Source organism: Pteropus vampyrus, unplaced genomic scaffold (genome assembly GCF_000151845.1).
Source record: "Pteropus vampyrus isolate Shadow unplaced genomic scaffold, Pvam_2.0 Scaffold15, whole genome shotgun sequence".
NCBI lineage: Eukaryota > Metazoa > Chordata > Mammalia > Chiroptera > Pteropodidae > Pteropus > Pteropus vampyrus.
In genome coordinates, this window is record NW_011888796.1 from 10,279,023 (window position 1) to 10,299,597 (window position 20,575).

Sequence of the window (20,575 nt, forward strand, 5' to 3'; positions counted from 1 at the left end):
CTAAACAAAAACCTAGATCTTTTGTTGATAAACTTCAGAACAATAAAGTCAAAAGATCTTATATTGTGAAATAGTTTAATCTGCTAAAGAAAAAATGAGATAACTTAAAAAAGAACAATAGTTAGACTGATTTAACACCTGAGTTCTCAACAGCAACAAAGAAGACATAAGATGGAATATTATATTCAAAGGCCTGAGAACAAATAACCGTCAGCTCAGATTTATATTGTTAATATATCAAAAATAATGTCTAATTTATGGAACTTACAAAAGAAAACAAATATAATGAGAAACTACATATAAGTTAAGTTAGAAGAGTGTGATAGGAATTAAAGTTTTGATATTTTTCTGGAGAATGAAGAAAATATTGATTAACTTGAGACTTTATTTCATTAATATGAATATTAAGATTTCTAGGGCAAATGCTGAAAAATATAAATGGAATATATACTTAGAAGGAAAAAATTTAATATGGCCTATATCCTCAAATAATCTAAAGTAAGACAATAGGGGTAGAAAAAAGAGATGCACAGAAACATTTGGAAAAATTAAAAATATAAAATAACAGTCAAAATTAAGAAAATGCATCAGTAAATTCAGTATAAATGGATTAACAATCCTAAGTTTAAATTAAAATGATGGTCAGACCGGGGGTAAAAATTTAGCTATGTGAAGACAGAAAAATAAAGCACAGTAAAGTTTAAAGTTTAAAAATGGAAAACAATATACTAGGTAACTAGTAACAAAATCTGGGGTAGCCATAAGGCAAAAATAATTACTAAAAACAAAGAGGGTCACTGTATATGAATAAGTTTTCAATTTGGCAGAAAAACACAATTCTTAACTTGTATATTTCTAATCAGATGGCCTCAAAATATATAAATCAAAAATTGATAGAACTACAAAGAAAAATGTGCAAGTTCACCATCATAGTGAAAAATGTTATTGTATTTTTCTCAATAATGTATAGAACAAAAACTTTGAAACTTTAAACAGCACTATTAAAACTCTGATCTAATAGACATAATCAGAACATTATACCTAGCAATTACATTCTTTGCATACAATTTTTTCAAACACAAATGGAACACTGTAGCAGGGACGGGCAGCAAGCTCCCCAGAACCATCCTCTTCTTTCTCTGAGTTTTCACCTGGGCCATTCCAAATGAGGAACTACGTTTCCCAGTATTCTCTGTAGGTAGATGTGGCCACCTGACAAAATTTTGGTCGATAGGATATAAGCAGAAGTAACTGCATTGAAGGGTTGGCTCATGTTCTTTCCCTTCTCATTCTTCCTTCTTTCTGTCCGGAATATAGTTGGGATTGAAGTGGCATTGAGCAAGAGATAAAAATAAGAATTTCCATAGCAGCACAATTTGTAATAGCCTAAAACAGCCAATATTCATAAATATCTATCAACAGGAAAAACAATAAATTTGGAAAATCCATAAAATAGAAAACTGTTCTGGAATAAAAATGAACAATAGCTTTGCTTGTCAACATAGCATGGATTGAAACAAATGTGTCACAGAAGAATAAAAACAGTGTGATTCCAGTTATATAAAAGTAAACGACTAAACAATATATTTTAAGGGATGCATATGAATGGGGTAAAAGCTAAAGAAAAGCAAGAGAATGGTAAATTCGAAATTCAGCAGAGTGGATACTTCTTCATGGGAGAGAGAAGTGCAATTAAGGAGGGGTATACAGAGGGCTTCAGATGTATTAGCAATATTTTATTCTGGGTGATTATCCAGGTTAATTTTATTATAAATCTTTCCATTTTATATGTGCATATATATATAAAATATATTCTCTATTGTGTGTGTAATATATTCCATATTTAAAAGTGAACTTAGAAGAGATGATAATAGGACAACTACCAGATTCTACCTAGACATTTACATCTTTAAAAGCCTGCAACATTTATAACTTATCTATTGTTTAATGTTTAAATGGTTTAGTAAGAACTTATGACATAAAATAAGAACGGGGAGAATATTGTTATGAAGTGGTTCTTCGATGAGCCTTGACATTTGGAGCATGTGAAGAACAAATACAAATTAGTGGCAGCGTACTCTAATTGCAGGGTAAATATTCTGAGTAATTCCGGGAGTGACACATTTGCAAACAGTCATTCCATGCTTATAACAAGGATCACCTTCTTCCATTAATCTTTGGCTAGGAAGAGTAACAAGTCGTAAAAGCTAATGATTTTTGTTCAACCTCCTCACCTGCTTCTGAAGATGTTAATTAGACCTCCTACATTAGCTCCCCCGAGCTGCTCTCATGTTAAGCTTTCTTCTCCCTTCTGAATCCCTTTCAAGGATTTAAGTTTTTTTCACTCAGGGAATCACACCTGCTCTCACAAGGCTCTCTTTGACCTAATCTTTCTCTTAAAAATCTAAAATTTCTCTAAAAGCCCTAAACTTCTATTATTCTGTTCCCAACCACACAGTATGACTATAAGGAACCAGAAGTTCCTTCACTCTAAGGATCCAGAAGCAACAATTTATAAAACTTCTGTGTAAATTACCAATTCTTTGCAAACAGAGAAAAATAATGTTAAAAATTGTATCTACTGTCTTCTGAGACACTAGCTTTCTCTTGATGGCAATTCAAACCTCTCCAGTCAGCCACACTGGGGCCTCCCTGCCCCCTGGCTGCCCTGCCCCCCACCTTACTTTTCTACCACCCCCAACCAGGCCCCGACTTGTCCCTCAGATGCAACCCATATTCAGAAGCAGGGCAACAGCCTCTCTTGACTGGCTTGAGTGACTTTCGTGCATACCTCTTCACTCCAATGTCATCACTTAAAGTCTGTGACTAGTGTCAGGGATGGTTTACATCTAGAGGACTGGTTATTACAGCCATGCCTGCAGTCACCCTATCAATAAGGTAAGACATCTGGGACTTTGCAGGTCCTTTTGTGAGGTAGTTAGACAGACATGAGCAATGGGAGAACAATGGAACGAAGGCCCATGCCAGAGACCTTCCTTAGGACCTCCTTGGAACACCCACTTTATAGTTTTAAATCACCCCTGAATCCTGAGGAACAAAAGAATGAAGGGCCCAAATCTATAGCTGGTTTAATGTGGCCATAGCTGCTTGCACAGTAAAGAACAAAAGAATGAAGGGCCCAAATCTATAGCTGGTTTAATGTGGCCATAGCCGCTTGCACAGTAAAGAAAGTACTCTGACTTTCTTCTCAGCCTCATTATACCATCATTATAATATCATGTCTATGCTTGGAAATTAATGAATCTAATTATAACATTATAACAGACTGAATTCTGGGTAACCTCATGAGCAGTAGGCAAGAGTTATGTAATAGCCAAATGTCAATCAAAATTACTTCATCTGCCAATCATCTAGGACCACCCTTGCAACCTCCCATCATGGCCCTAATATCAAACAGACCTCCTCACTTCCACAAGGTTACAGCCCTCACTGTAACCCGCCCCTCCCTTGGAGCATACTCTATCTTTTGTCTTTTTACCTTCTGAATTCCACAGTGCTGTAGCCTTCCTTGGCACGGCCCATCTCCTTCTAAAAATGCACTTTTAAAATATCTTACTTTTCCTAAATCTCACTAAGTTATTTTTTGCTGCATCGGTGAAAAGAACTGAGGGACCTCTATTACTGGGGTAACAACGGATTTCAGATCGCCCCAATGGTAACACTTTGAAATACCAAGAGTTTCAAAAAGCTTTTGCAAACAAAAAAAAAGTCAGGTAAGGTGGGGGTAATTACTATAATGCTGAATAAACCCCAATGTGTTTACAATATAAATAAATTATTACATAAATAATTGGCAGGCACAGTGAAGAGGAATATATACTCCGAAAGGTTCCCACTTATTCATGAAAGACAATGTTGGACTGTCACATCTCTTGAGAAGACCTCAGGTCCAGTCCAGAAAGGATTAATGGGGACCCAGGGTAAGAGATTTTTAGTCTTTCTAGGAAAACAGCTGCTGGCACTAGAATACCCTTTGCCCTCTGGTCTGTTGCACATTTCCAGGTCAGAAGCCAAACTTCCCAATGTGTGTCTTGGGTTCCCCACCACCACCATCACCACCCTTCCCTACTCCATAGCACAGTTCCTCCTCATACCTTGGGCTGTAAGTCCTGGAGGCAGCAGCTGTCTTACTCTTATGTGCATGCTCTTGGAGCCACCTGTCCTGTGCATCCTGCAGACCTTATACAGCCTGTGAATGATTCTGAGTGCAACCTCAGGATAGTCAGATCTTACAGCCTTCCTCCTCTGCCCCGGCTTTTTCTTCAAATGGACAAGTACTTTGAAATCCATATGTAGAGTTTTTCTCATTTCACAGTGAAGAGGGGCATAGGGAAACCAGGCCACAGTGAAGAGGGGCATAGGGAAACCAGAGGCAGAGAGAAGCATTCTTACAGGATATAGAATCCTTTTGCAGAGTATATATATGTTCCTTAACCTTGCAAGAGTGCTTGGGCCTGTGGGGTGATAATATTGTCTGTAGATGGAAATTTTAAATTCTCTGCAGCTGAATGCTGGGGGAGAAGACATATGGCCATCAGATGTTCAAAGTGTTCATTGCTTAATGTTTAAGACTCCCTCCCCTTCCTCTTGCTAAGCATACAGGCTTTAGATCTTGGAAATATTACTTCATCCCTAAGGGCCTTAGTTTTTCCATCTGTAAAACAGGATATGTACCTCAGAGATCTGTTGGGAGGATTAATGGAGACAACATATACAATAACACAGTGCCTGGCATATAGTAAACCTGCAGTATGGGTTAGATTAGACCTTATTATTATTAATACCCTGATGAAGACATGAGAAAAGAACATCAGTAAACCACAGAAGCACCACGCTCTCAGAATCAAAGTGTATAAGTCATGTTTGCACATGATTCATTGGGAAAATGACAGTTGACCATATTGAAGAATATGGGCGCTGTAGGGGAGGGACAGGGATGGAGATTATGTGCCGCCCCACGCCTCCCGCAAAATCATCCCTGCCCCAGACACCCACTTCCTGCTCATTGCCTTACACATGGTTCTGCAGTTTTCCAAGAAACGCCATCCTAGTTCCTCACCAGAACACACTTCTCCCGTCTTTAAATTCTGCTTTGTGCAGCTAATTTAAAATGTGATCCACCCTGATGTTTAAATGGCTGCTCAGCTGTTGTTCCTCTCAGAGGGGAAACAGCAGAGGAAACAATCCTACCAAAAGGGGCCATTCTAATGGCAGAAATTATAGGCACCGCTGTGAGCCTGGGAAAAAAGAAAATTTATGGGCAAGCAGAGTGGGGTCTACCTGGCACTTAGTTGTTTACTGGACAACATACTATTTTCCAGGAAAGAGTCAAAGAAGGCTTGAAGCTGCAGCCAGGGAGAACTAGAGAAAGAAAAGGAATAAACATGAAATAATGTGAAAGAACCTCTGAAAGGGTAAGGCAATTTAAAAATGCACAGCAAGGAAGAGATAATAGCAACACTGCTACGGAATTGCAGCTTGCAACTCTACTTAAAAACGAAAACACAGTGTGGCCCATGATCCATAAATATTCTTCTATGAGCTCTTATCTCTTGAGAAGAAAATTTTTCACCCTCTCTTCGAAGTGAAATTTTAAATGTGATGTCAATGGTGCTTAGGTCAGTTTCACTCTTCATGTTTTTGGGCACAAAACTCCAGCACTCTTGTGCTCTTAGATATAAATATTCTGATGATGACATTCTTAAGGGACTTATGGAAATCGATCAAGAAAACTCTCAGCAACTAGGAAAGAACCCATCAACACCTAACGATGCCAACATATAAGCATGCCCTTAATAAGAAAAAGAGGTTTTTATAAAATAGTTGTGACTGTAATTAAGGCCAAATTTGAGAAAAACTCATGAATTGACAGCATGGCAGAAACTGACAGTTACCCCCTAAGACACCTATTCCCTTCTTCTGTGGTACTAAAACCCCTGGTTTTAAAACAGCTCTTAGCCATGTGGTTAAGTTCTGGCCAACCTGAAATGATCATGAGTGATATGTACAACTGTGGGGCTTTGCTGTAAAGAGGAAGGAGCAGCCACTCCATTTGCTCTTTTCTGCCTCCCCTGGCTGGAGCGCAAACGTGGTTGTGAGCCAAACTGGTTGATGCGGAAGAGGGGCATGCTAGGAATGGGGGAAAGACAGAGGAAGTCTGGGTCGCTGTTGTAGAGGAGCTGCCAGCCAGCCCTGCACTCCCCACACTAAACTGTTAGATGAAAGAGAGACTCCTAGCCCCTTTAAGCCACTGTACTTTTGGGTCTCTGTGACAGCTGCCAGACTTGTAAATTAGCTAATGTAATCCATTAGAAGATTATTAAGAGGATTATCCACTTCTTCACTGAAGAAAACTTATGAGAATGAAAGCTTGACATTTTATATTCCTACATGATTTCCTGGAATCTAACACCTTGAGAATTAAATTTAAATACCTACTACTCCTCATCGCATAGCACCTCCAATTAGCTTATCCAGTTTAGAAGCTCTTTTCAAAGCCAACTATCCTTTTCTCATACATAAAAAATATTCATGAATGAACACATTATTATAAAGGCCAAACTTAGAAACATCAAAGAAGAGAAAGATTGATGAAAGAAGGTTTGAAGGAGAAAATACAGTTGTATGGTAATTATAGCACAAAAATATTTATTTACTCTTTTTCCTTTTTAACCAATTCCTTGCAAACTGAAATCACCACATCCAGCTTTATTCCATGAATCCCAGTGAGCTTCCATGTGCTTTCCAAAATTAAAGATAGCTGATGATTGCAGAGCTTTATTACTTATTTCTGTGCTCATTGGTGACAGGGCTGAAGGTTTCTGACCTCACAGTATACACATGGATTCTAAAGAAGGAAATTGATATTGTTGGTCGGGTAGTGCCAAATATCAGTGAACTGGCTCCAGGAAATGGTGACCAACTTGGGTACTTTTATTTTGATTCCCAGAAAACAGACTTTAGAATAGGCTGTTAGCAGAACCCTGAAATTTTTGGCTCCACTGTGATATACACTGCAGATATAAGGATAAATAAAACATAACTGCTAATATCAAGAAGTTCATGGTTTAGTAAAAAAAATTTTAAATCACTTAAGGAATTATGTTGAAGTGTGATAGACTATAAGAAGAGGTGATATTAGAGCGAGGTTTTGAAGAGTGTTTGGGGGTTTCTCAGATATATAAGTGTTAGAGAAAAGGGGGATTCCTGACAAAATAAATGGAATATTAGAAGATTGTGAAGTAGTGAATGCATATGGTAGGTCCAGGGAACAGGTAGTAATCCATAGTTGTTCATGGATTTAATGATGGTGGAAAAGGATTGAAATGGAATTTGAAGTCCAATTGTGAAGGACCTGATGAACTAGACTAAGGAATAACTTCTTATTTCCTAGGCAGCGCCAGACCTAGACATATGAGCTCCTTGGGCAGACTAATAATCGAGCATCTCTTCAAACTGGTAGTCTGTAAATATTTTTCAACATGCCAGTCATTCTTGGGAGTGGAACTGGAAATTTCTTAATAAAAACTACATAAAGCAAATAAACAAACATATCGATACTAATCCATTTTTCCTGGCCAAAGAAGAATTTAAATTCTGGAAAGAAATCAATTAAATGGTTCTCACTTTTCCATAGTTCTTTTTCTCTCTTTAGTAATCTTCTAGCGTTTTCTAAATCAGACATCTTGGGAACCATATGAAGTTTTAAATTTTCAATGATAAAATAAACCACTCATGTGGTAAACAATACCTGGACATGCATATTTGGTTTCTAAATTCCAGCTTCCTGCCAACTTTTCACTGATTGAAACCTTGCATGTATTATGGAACAAGGTACTTATCAAAGAGCAGCCAGGGAAGATTGTTTCTAAGTTCTCCAACATGGCTACCATCCATCGCAATGGAATCAAGTTACCATTTCCCAGCCATGTGTAGAAATCTGAGTTATCTGGCACCGTTTGAGAAACTCAGAGATAGACTCCCTGGTGAGCTCTGAGGTTAGCCCACCCTTTATCAGACTTTGTGTCTGGACCCATAGTTTTTGTATTTCCTTTTTGAAACTTTCTAATTTTTAGTGGAAACTTCCATCAAAAGAAATCTTGTGGAAAGCCAACACATAAAACAGATAAAGGCAGGTAGGCATTGACTGGGAGAGAGGAGTACCTAAGACCCTTCTTGTTCACATTGGTGGCGCCTGGATATAAACCCTAGGATTCTGTGGCTCTAAGGAGTGGTGAGCTAATAGGGTGTTAAGCAGGAGTGACGCTACTGTATCTGTGCAACATTCTCCCTTTGCAAAGGAAGAAACTAGAGTCCAGATGAAGCTCAAACCATTGGCAATAAACTTGTAGTCTGTGGAGAGGACAAAACTAATTAGATTAATTAGTGAGTGTCATCACCTTTTATTAACTATCTGCCAGACTCTGAATGCAAACACGCCTGCGTGCACACACACACACACACACACACCCCGCACACACACATACACACAGGATACCACTTCCCACCCCTACACAGATTACTGTGAATGCATTAACCTCTTTAATGTGGCTACTTCTGAAGGGGACAGCAGCTTTAGCAATGGCACAGGGTGAAGCTCATTATCACAGGATAGCTGGTCATGAAACAGCAGAGGCAGACTTTCCTGCTGGGAGAATCATTCTTACCCACCTGCTTTACCAAGTACCTCTGTCAACATGAATCAAGGCAAGAGAAGAAGCACGTATTTGCTTGCGCATATATGCAGTTGCAACAACAGCAGCCTAGGCAAAGCCATTACTTTGGTCTCTGATCAGAGGGCCATCTGAGCCTCAGAGCTAGCAGAGATCTCAGACCTTGGCTTCAGCACATGCAAAACCAGTCATCTCAACAGCTGCTGCTCCTAACAGGAATTCCCTCTGGGCGATGTTCATCCTTTTGTTCCTGTCAACTTGTCTTTTTCAGTTCTAAAGCTGTAGAGTCAGGAATCAGGCTTATATACCTTGCCTAGAAAAATGGCCCATAACTGCTTTTACATTAGAGATGTATAAACAGGAGCTTATGTGTGTACTTAATGTAAGCAGTGCAAGGAGTCTGGGAACTAAATTTTCTGCTTTAAAATACTTGTGAGGATCCATTTGGGCTTTTTTCCCAAGGCCTTTCTCCCAGTCAGCCAAAAGAACAGACCATCTTTATCTAGAGTTTTGAATTATAATCTTTAGCTACTGGGTTTGTAGGCCCTGAACACCTATGATAAAAGCTATGACCCTCTTCCAGAAAAAATGCACAGAATTTTGCACACAATTTCAGAGGGTCCATGGATCCTTAGGGCCATGTATGAAAACCCTTCTCTCAATTCACAAGCATTTTCTTTCTCCATGTATAAGAAGATCGCCTGGCCAAGATGGAACGAAGCTTGTCATTACCAGCTATTATCAACTCAATCCTAATTGGTCTTTTCAATAAGCTGATCGGGGCAGCAGTCCTGTTCCATCACCTACACTCATTGGGATATTTAGGTTCCAGTGGAAGACAGAATAGAAAGCCTTAAAGCACATTTGCTGCCTTTTCTCTCCTCCATTTTCTCCATCACCAGCTTAAATGTTGGCTCTTGATCATTTCACTGTCCTGTTTGAAATACTTCAATGACTTACTATCTCCTACAGGACAAAGTCCAAGTTCCTGGACTTGCTTTCAAGGTCATACGTCTTCCTCCTCCAGCTCGTCTCCCTTCATTCTTAGCCTCATGTGTGATTCTAGCCCACAAAGGTCCAGCTCACACTTCTGCTGTCTCATGCCCTGTGTTTTCGTTCATGTGGTCCCCCGGCCTATAATGCTACTCTCCCTTTACCTGGCTGATTTCTACCCATCAGTTCACTCAGTTGTCATCTCCTCCGAGGAGACTGCTGACTCCTCTGTGTGTCCTTTGTCACCTTGAGCTTCCTTCCCCCTATCAAGCCCATATCAATTTATTAATGTTCACTCATAGGTCTGTCTGCCCCACAAGGTGGTGAGCTCTCTAGGAGCATAGCCAGGGCCTGTTCACTTTTGTATCACTAGTGTCTGATGTATGGCAAATACTAGGTAAATTTTTGAGGAAGGAGAGAAGGAAAGATCCTTTGAATACACCATTATATTCTCTAAAAGGATGAGTTCTCTCTGAAAGTCTATACCTGCAGAACAATGCTAAATCACAGGATGAGGGGGAGAGCGATCATAATTAGCATGAGGACCTGAAAAGAAGCAAGTCCCTCAGTTGCTTCTGGGTGAGTCCGGTGTATCGTGCCTAAGGGCCCAGAAGTTGGAGCATGATTTTCAGCCTTAGCTGCACATTAGAATCCCCAGGGAGCTTTAAAAAATACTGATACCTGGGTCCCACCCCCAGAAATTCTGATTTAATCATTCTGGGGTAGAACCTAGGCATCAGAAATTTTGAAAGCTCCCCAAGTGATTCTAATGTGAAACCGTGGCTGAGGTCTACCACTTGAGGCGACCTGATACTAAAGGCCATGACAGCCTTTCTCACACCCTCCATCCCAAATCCTTACAAGACACAATTTTTTAAAACATCTCATTATGGAGTAAGACAAGAGATAAAGAGGATGCCATTCCTTTCTGGAGCAAGAACCTGTAATAATGGCCTAAAGAAATACACCACCAAAGGGAAGTCCATGAGAGGATTCTGGAGAGATGGTCTGAGTATGGCTAAGACAGAATGCAGATGGCCAAGACTATATCTGAAGAAAATGAGGCTTACTAGAGTTTATTAAAAGGTGGACACAGGAGAGGGGATGTAGGTTGGCCAAGGGCTGTGAAACCAGAGTCAAGTTCAGCAACTCACTGCCTCTTGCCACCTTAAAGATCACATTGCTTAACCACTGACAAATGAATTCTCATTTTCCTCCAAGAGAAACGTGCATTTTATTTTATGTTTCCTCCCCAAACCACTTTGTTGTTAGTTTCATTCCTTTAGATTTTCCCTTTTCGGTAATATTATGAACCTATAAGATATAGCAACAGATAAAATACACCCCTGTGTTTCCACAAGCACAGAATTTAGAAAACCATAGCTGCTTCTCCTCTCCTCCACCCCCCCTCTCTTTCTTTTCACTCTCCAACTCTCTCATTTACTTTTTTGTGGCCCAGTTTCATGACCCATACATGGCATGGGTGTGCCAGAAGTCAAAATAGTAAAATATTATGTCACGTCAACATAGTTCATGTATGAAAACTTGCCAGCCAATCTCGTCCTATTAATAAAAGTGTTTTTGATTTCTACAATGATAGTTCGATTTAGATTTTTTCTTTTATTTATTCATCCACTCACTCAACAAATATTTAATGAGGACCCAGTAAGTTCCAGGCACTGTCCTGGATGCTGAGGTTATCAAATTTAAATAAAATCCACTTTCTAAGAGTTTACAGTCCAGTAGGAAGAACAGATGTCACAGCAGACCCACTATAAGTTGGTGCTCTAGTGCAGGAAGATGAATGGGGGCATGGGAGTGGGGCAGGGAGGAGGTGCTGGAGGACTTGAGAGAGACTACAGTGTATTTAGAAAGCTGCTCTGCCATCAGTGACCTCCCTTCGTGCAAAATCACAGCAAATTTAATGGAATGGAGGGAAGGATCACAGGACAGAACTGCTGAGAAAAGCTTTCATAATTTAGCACTACATGCATGCTGGAACCTTGGTCTTTACCAAAATAAAAGTCAAGACTGTCCACCTTCTTCAGGACACTGTCAAGTAAATCTGTTAATGTGTGAAACTGGCGGATTAGAGATGAAATTACTCATGGAGGAAATGGGTATGTCAAGGAAAATAACGTGTGTTCTCTGAGAATCTCTTGAAGCTAGAAGTTCATATCAACTCTATGCTGGCTGAATCCGAATACTTGACTTCTGGGGAGTTCAAACACCTTATAGACATTTCCCTCATGATTGTCATAGAAACTCTCCAATGGGGATGATGGCCTGGGGGCATGTGCAACCCTAACCCTAATTGCACTGCCATCTGAAGGAAGGGGCTGGCAGCACTGACAGGAAGGAGGAACCTCAGCAGAAATATAAATAACTATGAAAGGATATGAGGTGGCTTGGCAGAGTGAGGAACAGGCTGGATCCACGGCTCCTGGTTTAGAACGGCAGTCCCAGGTTAGAGAGGTCATCTCCAGCTGGAAGTTGCCCCATGTGGAACTCATCTACTGGAAACCAAGATCTAGCCTGGCCTGGGATACTAACGAACAGTACAAGGCCTTCCCTAGGGAGAGAGCTATATCCAGTCTATTTATTTATTTGGAAGACTTAGGTTTCTCTTTTCTTCTGGCAGACAGGGAGCTTACAGACAGGACAGTAGAACTACCTCAAGAGCTGACAGTAGCCTGGAAACTCAATCACATACCCCCCCACCCCCGCAATGAAAAGGAGTCAGCGACGGGGGGCGGTCTCCTGTGCCTTAGAACACAGCCAAGTGGAAAGATCCCTGGCCTCGGAGTCAGGCACCTAGCCTTGCATCCAGCTGTCACTGTGTCACCTGGAACAAATTACTTAATGTGTGCAAGATCAGGGAAAATACGTACATCACGAGCGTTTTGGCAGGTTAATGATATTGGGTGTGAAAGTGTCTAAAACACTAGCTACTTTTTTCTATCTCAACCACTTAAGGTTCTGATACTGCCTTATTGCAACTTGTAATTATTTTATTATTTTGTTTTGACTTCATTATTACTATTGTTATAGTTTTTTATATCCCTCACCAGGCCGTTAAATTCATGAGAGCACAGAACATAGCTGTCTTGTTCACGTGTCCACACAATCTAGCACTTGGTAGGTACTTAACCAGAATATTTTCAATATTTTAATTCATTCGCTAAAAATTAGTTTCTCTTTATCTTTTGGCCCTGTGGATAAATCAAATATTACTGAGTTAACAACCAAAGCTGAGTAGTTTTCCTGGGATATTTATTGTAGAACTTATACCAAAACTACTGAGAAAGGAGCTCAAGGAAACCAGTAAACTCAGAGAATCACTAGAAACAGTTGTGGCGTTTATCTAACAAGATACTACTAAGCTGCACACCCAGAAGCCACTTTAGCATGAGATAATCAACCAGCTCACTGCTGGAGGACAGAGTAGTGACGTGCTGCTCTGCCCCCACCTCCCCAGAGCACCAGCCAGGCTCGACCATCCAGAGGGAGAGCAAGCTTCCAGTAATTGCAATACTGTTTCTTCAAGAGAGGGAGGGAAAAGCATTTTAGTAATAAGCAAAGGAGAGAGAAAATCAATAAGGATGTGTGTAATGAATTTTTGTTTCCTGAAATAGTCTAGCAGGAGCCTTGCCAGGAAGAGTTAGGATTATCAGTGACAAGATGAGAGACACAAATCCAAGAACATTATTCAGCAACACAGGCTCCCCTGGTGGAAGAATGTCAATATAAGGAATTACAGAGCTCAGTCTATAGTCCACAAAGAAGGGGCAAAGAGAACAATATTATCTATTGGGGAAGTAACCTGTGCTTCCCTGGCTGGCTTGGAATTTGATAGGGCTCTAATCAGGTTGGAAAAAATGTGATATTTTTTGAACCCTTCAAGTCAAATAAGCACTCTTCATCGATATTACACATATTCAACTGTTGAGCGACAATATATCAACATGTGGTTATGAGCAGACTCAAATTCTGCTATTTATCACTCATTGTGCAGTCTTGGGTAGGTTACTTAATATCTCTGAGCCTCTGTTGTATCTTCTATAAAACAGAACCCATGCTATAAAGCGTTTGTGAAGATTAAATGAGATAAACATCAATTATAGCCCCACAAGGTGAACACTCAGAAAATAGTACTTATTGTTATCATTGTTGTTAACCAGTTGTGCTGAGTCCTTTTTAAGATCACTGCGTCTTTTGCTGGGCTGTTTGCCCTTGACAGTGAAAACCATGTTTTCATCCTAGAATGCCCTGTACCTGGTAGAACCAAGAGATGTTGGCTCAATGGGACTGTTGGACTAAAATCTAGAAATAAGGACAAGGTGTTTCTCACTTTCATTTCCTCCCCTGAACATCTCGTTCTCTCATATTCTCTCTCTCTCTCTCTCTCTGCATGTGCATGTGTGTGCGTGCATGCGTGCGTGCGTGCGTGTGTGTGTGTGTGTGTGTGTGTGTGTGTGTCTGATTCACCTGAAAATGGAGGGAATTTCCTTACAGGGATTTTAAGTGTCTAACAATTCACTCACCAATGACAGAGCAATTACCCTTGTGTTAACACTTCTTAAACCACTCTGAAGCATTTTCACTTCTTGCCATAATCATTTGCAACGTCGTAAAGTGGTTCTGAACCACACTATCATCATTTTATTAATTCTTGTAACTACATTTTAAAAATCAATTTTACTGAAGCACAGATTGCCTGTAATAAAATAGACTCATTCAGTTTAGTGAATTTTGACAGAGGTCTACACTCATGTAACTACCACCTGAATCAAGATGTAGAAATTTTCTAAGCAGGCTTCCTTGTGCCCCTTCCCAGTCAATCCTGCCTCCACCTCCAGCCCCAGACAACCACTATTATATCTATTGAAGACTAGATGTCTATTCTAGAGTTTTATTTGAACAGAAACAAACCATATCTAGCCTTAGTTCCGGCCTCTTTTAATCAACGTATTTTTGATATTCATTCATTTGGTTGTGTGTACCAGAAGAAAATCCCTTCCAATGAAAAACAAGAATCCAATGAGGGAACAAAAAAAAATTTTTTAAAACCAATTAACCAATGAAGAAAAATTGGGGTGGTTCCAATTTTTAACCATTATGACTAAAGTTGCTATAATTATTCATGTACAAGTCTTTTCACACATTTTCATTTCTCTTAAGTAAATACCTAGGAGTGGTACTGCTGGGTCATATGATAAATATATGTTCAACTTTCTAAGATGCTGTTAAACTGTTTCTCCCGAAGTCAGAGTTCCTGTGGCTCCATATGTTCTCCAAGAACTTAGAGTTGTTTTAAATGTGACTACATGTTACATTAACATTTTAAATGAGTGGTTGTTCTGTTTTACTTGGACCTTTCTAGAATTTCTTCTCTCTCCCCTCTTTCTCCAGTCTCTAGAACCTCTACCTTTCCATTTAGTGTCTCTAAAGTGGAAAAGTAAGGTAAAAATGTTTATTCTTAAATTCTAGAACTTGTTTTAAATATATTTTAAAGTGCTCATATAGAAATAACCTAAGTGTCCATCGAAGGATGAATGAATAAAGAAGATGTGATATGTATACTTATATATAGTATTACATATGCTATGATATGATATATAATTTGACCATGAGAAAAAAAGGAAATCCTGCCATTTATGAAAACATGGATGAATCCTGGGAGCATTAAGCTTAATGAGATATCAGACAGAGAAAGACAAATACTGTATGATCTCACTTATATGTAAAATCCAAAAAAGCCGCACTCATAGCAACAGAGGGCAGAATGGTGGTTACCAGGGATTAGAGGGTAGGGGATTGAGGAGATATTGGTCAAATGGTACAAACTTGCAACTAGAAAATGAATACTTCTGGAGATCTATTGCAGAGCGAGTGAACATAATCAACAACACTGTGCTATAAATTTTAAAGTTGCTAAGAGACTAGATAATAAATGTTTTCACCATGAAAAAAGAAATGATAATTATATGATGTGATAGAGGTATTAGCTAACATTACTGTGATAATCATGTTGCAGTATATAAATCTATCAAATCAACATGTTGCATACCTTACTTAAGCTTACACAATGTTATATGTCAACTATATCTCAATTAAAATAAAACAAAAGTGCTCTAATGATATCAGAACTGCATCTGTCAGAGAAAGTTCTTCCATTTCGGATTCCTCTTATTTATTTCACTACAACCCACACATGCAAATATACACACTTAGAATCTTCTTGTCTTTAGACAAACATGGCCCTGGAATAATTTATTTATAGCAGACGAAAGAAAGAAAATAATCAGTTGCTTCCTTTATGCACAAAACTATTAGTTTCTAGGATCCTCTTTTCAACAGCCCCTGCCTGTCATCTTCTGTAGTGTCCTTCTCCCTAGGCCTGTTTTCAGTCACTCTTGAGCTCTATTTGGGCTTCACATCACATGCCAGTTACTAATTTCACAATAGCCGACTGCTGTCCACATAAACAGGTTCATTGCTTTATGAAATGTAAACCAACTGGACTATGTCTCACTTAATGCTATCAATTCCTGTCTTAGAAAATGAAATCTCAATCTGTAGCAGAATAAAGAAAGCACACAAGGTATTTCCATTGCAAAGATTTTGACTTAGGAAAAAAATAACCTCATGTACTTTGAACTTCCAAGATTTCAATATAACCAAGCTTTTGATATAACCAAGCTTTTACTAGGATAAAAAAAATTTTAAAGAAACAACAAATCTTTGTGATGTAAATTCCGAGATCTTTTTTAAAGATGTGTAAATGAGTTCCTAAGAAAGGCAAGTAATGGAGTCTATCGGACTTTGAGGTTCCTAAATAAGTTTGGATGGCCCGATTATATTCCTTGATTAGCTTACAATTATTTTCCAAACCCTAAGTAGAAGAAAATGCAACCCTTTTCTTTTTCTGCCAAATATTTTTTTCAGTTTTAAAACTAAATAATTTAAGGAAGATGTTTGTGCCACTATTTCTTTCTACTTAAGTCATTAAATGTCGTGTGCCATTGGTAAGGACTTTTCTTAGAAAGAGAACATTTTTATTTTAGGAGTAAATTAACTTGAACATCAGAAGTTTCCAGTTCATGTGAAAACGCTGAACCCAGGAGGTTTGGGTGAGTTATGAACTTGGCAAAATGCATTCTCTGCCATCCTCAGCAATCAGTGCCGCTTACTGTGATAGAAATGCAATAGTCAAATGCTGCAGGAGCAGAACATGGCCGGTCACTGCGACAGGCAGATGATCAATAATGCTGTCAGCCTCTTCTTAAGGTTTGGAAAGATAGAGGCCCAGGGGCTCCTTGACACTCCAGTAAATGAACAAAACAATCACCTCCACCACAAAAACAAAATACTACATACCCAAGCATAAAATTGCTCATAAATGTGGAAGTTTTTGCATTTAAAGGAAATTGTGTTATCGAAATCATCATGGATGGTACAAATATGTAATTACCAAAAGGATTATGAAAAAGTTACTTATAAAAGAGAAAATGATACATTATGTCTTTGTTAAGTGTGACACATAGACCACTTGTTCCAGCATCCTAGGAAGGGTTTGCTGAAATGAAGATTTCTGGGCCCCACCTCAAACCTACAGCTTCATAGGTGAATCTTATGCACACTAAAGTTTGATAATTACTTCAATGAATGGGTAGCCAGAATAATGGCTTTCAAGGATGTAGATGTCCTAATTCCAGAATCCATGGCTATGTTATCTTACACAGCAAAAGGGACATCGAAGTGGGGAGCAGAGCCTGTACTGTCCAGGTGGGCCCAATGTAATCACAGGAGTCCTTAAAAATGGAGAAACATTCTCAGCTGCAGTCAGAGAGATTCACCATGAGAAGTGGATTGACCATTGCTGGCTTTGAAGATGGGGAAGGGGACGTGAGCCAAGGAATATGGGCAGCCCTAGAAGGTGGGAATGGCCCTCAGTATATTGCCAGCAAGATATGAGAATCTCTGTCCTAAACCACAAAGAATTGAATTCTGCCAACAGCCTTAATGGACAAGAAAATGAAGTCTCCTTTAAAGTCTCCGATACCCTATCAACACCTTGATCTTAGCCTGTGAGACTCACACCTTCTGACTTACAGAACTGTAGAAAACACATATGTGTGGTTGTAAGACACTAAGTTTGTGGTAATTTGATTTGGCAGCAATAGAAAAGTAATATTTATAATTAATCCTGACCCATGTTAGGGAAGGAAATAGCAGTTATGAAACAGCATTATATATATATAACTATTTAATAACTGCATGTACTATTATATATCTAACTATATATAGGATTACTATACTACATATACCATATATAAATATTATAATTGTTTATTTCATAACTGTATATTACATACATACATACACACACACACAAACACACACATAAACTGGAAAATGCACCAAAAATGTTAATAGCTATCTTTAGGGATCAGCATTATGAGTCCCTTTATGTTTTTCTTCATGCTTTTATTTTTCATAAGTTTGCATAACAAATATGTGTTACTTTTATAATCAGAAAATTTACTCAAAAAATTAAGTAAAAATAGATGGAGATGAGAAACAAAACTTAACTCAGTCAACAGTGTACTGGACTTGGCCTGGAGAAGGGCCTTGAACTTGGAGTCCTGAACATTAAGTTTAGCCACAGAGCATTCAGCTTCCTGTACAAGGCTCTTTGGGCATCTGTATGGGGATCCAAGCTCACTGGTCTTCTCTTTTATTCCAGGGACAACATTAAGGACTCAATTACTTTACAACACCTGTTATTCATGGGAAAGCAGCCCAGACAACTGATTATTTTTAATCTCTCATTTAGAAAACCCCAAGTTGCCACAACTGGTGTTCTCTCCAAATGGATGAACACAATCAAAGTGGGTAGCTAGAAGATTCAGTAATTGCTGCTGTTAGAATACATTAATAATAGCTCAGGCAAAGGTATATAGCATTTTAAGTTCGTGGAATTCATTGTTGACTATGCCAAACAGTAGAGAAAAAATATCAAGTAGATTCAAATCTCATTCGAAGGATGAAGGAGAACTAAATATTTATCAGTATTAACACAGAGTGCAATGTAAAAATAAAGTAAAATTTCTGTTAGAGCTATTGAATGCTGCAGAGTGTGTTAAGTGAAAGGTAGTGCTAGGAGGAAGTGTTGCCACCTGTTCACTGAACCAAATTCCTCAAGGCAAATCTGAGCATCAATGAATGATATCTATCTTAAAACAATGATGATCCAAAATGACAACTTGCTAACTTAAGTGAGAAATCTATTTTGTATGGGGACTGTAATATATCAATCCATGGGCATCTGAGCCAGACAGATCTGGGTTCAAGTTCTGACCCCTGCACTTAATTGCTGGTTGACTTTGGGTAAACCTTGATCCCCAGGTTTATGCCTGGGTTACCTCTTCTATTGAAAAAATTATAATGATACCACCTTACCGAGATGCATTAAATTAGATGATGCATAAAAAGCATTTGGATTATTGTCTGACGTATGGAAAGAGCTCATTAAGTGTTAGACATTATTATCCCATTTTATAGATGAAGCTCAAAAAAGTGCAGCAATTTGCCCAAAATCTCAGAGATAGAACATGCATACAAATCCAAATGACCTGATCCCTCATGTACGAATCATAAATAATGAGAAAAAAGATAGTAAGAAGTTTTATGTTACTGGAAGGAGACTCGGATGCCTTCTCATGTTTGCAATATTTAGAATCAATCCTGACCCATGGAGGAAAAAGAAGTCTCTCATTCAGTAATTTGAACTCAGAAATTTGAAACTGCCTGAATTAAAGTCCTGTCATTTTCAGTTACGCAAGTTGTGTACTACACAACTCACATAGACAGCAGCCTTAAAGGTAACTGATTCATGTCATGCACTGGGAACTAAGAGGGTACTGGGACTGAGGAGCTAAATTGCAGAAGCTATGTATTGTCAGTAGAGATAGTCAAAACTTTCTTTGATTTCCAGAGGCACAGGGAATAGTAGTCAGCAACAGGACCACTTCTTTTTGCAATGCTAAACAGTTCTCCCTTGGAAAGGACAAAGCCCTTTTATAAATATCCCCATAATACCAGTTGTTACTTTGGCAGTGCTTAGTCACAACAGGATCCACTGTTAAAAATTTAAAAATAGCTCCTGGGCCAAAACCTCACAATAGGATTCTGAGGCATAAAAGAAATGCTGTGAGTGGTAAAATGGTTTTAAGGGACTTGTAGGAAACAAGAACATACCAGCCATCCTTATTCTCCAGCTGTCCGGCCCGGGTGGACTGTATTCTTGTGGTCCTTAGAGCCGAGTCACACACACCCTCATTGTAGTATTTATTGCAGTGCTGAGCTGTGTCCTGGTAGCTCCCCACCCTGGGAGGCTCCTGAGAGCCCAGAAGGGCTGTGTGTCTTGTCTCTGCATTTCCAGTGTCTGACACTGAGCAAGTTATCAATATATGTTCAAGCAATGAATGAATTTATGAATTTATAACTTCCTGAGGAGGCCTATGTACTTATGAACAGATCCCATATTTGGAGAAATTCAGTGGAGAAACTGAACTTTTGTCAAAAAGGAATCAGAGTGACTTGCCTGTCCCAGGACTGATTTGAAAAGGCTTTTTCTCCCACCCCACAGTGAGCAAAGAAAGGCCAGGCACTAGAGATAAGCACCCTCTAAACTTTGGGATTCTCGCTGTATTGTCCTAATTCTAGTCTAGTCCTAATTCTACACTCGGAATTAAGCCTAAATGGGCGGTCCCCAAAGTCTTCTCAGGACTGCTCTCAGTGAAGATAACCTCTCAGAACCATAACTAGAACTATATCCTTTCAATCGTCTCTTCTAGAAAAGGAACATAATAACCGTACATTTA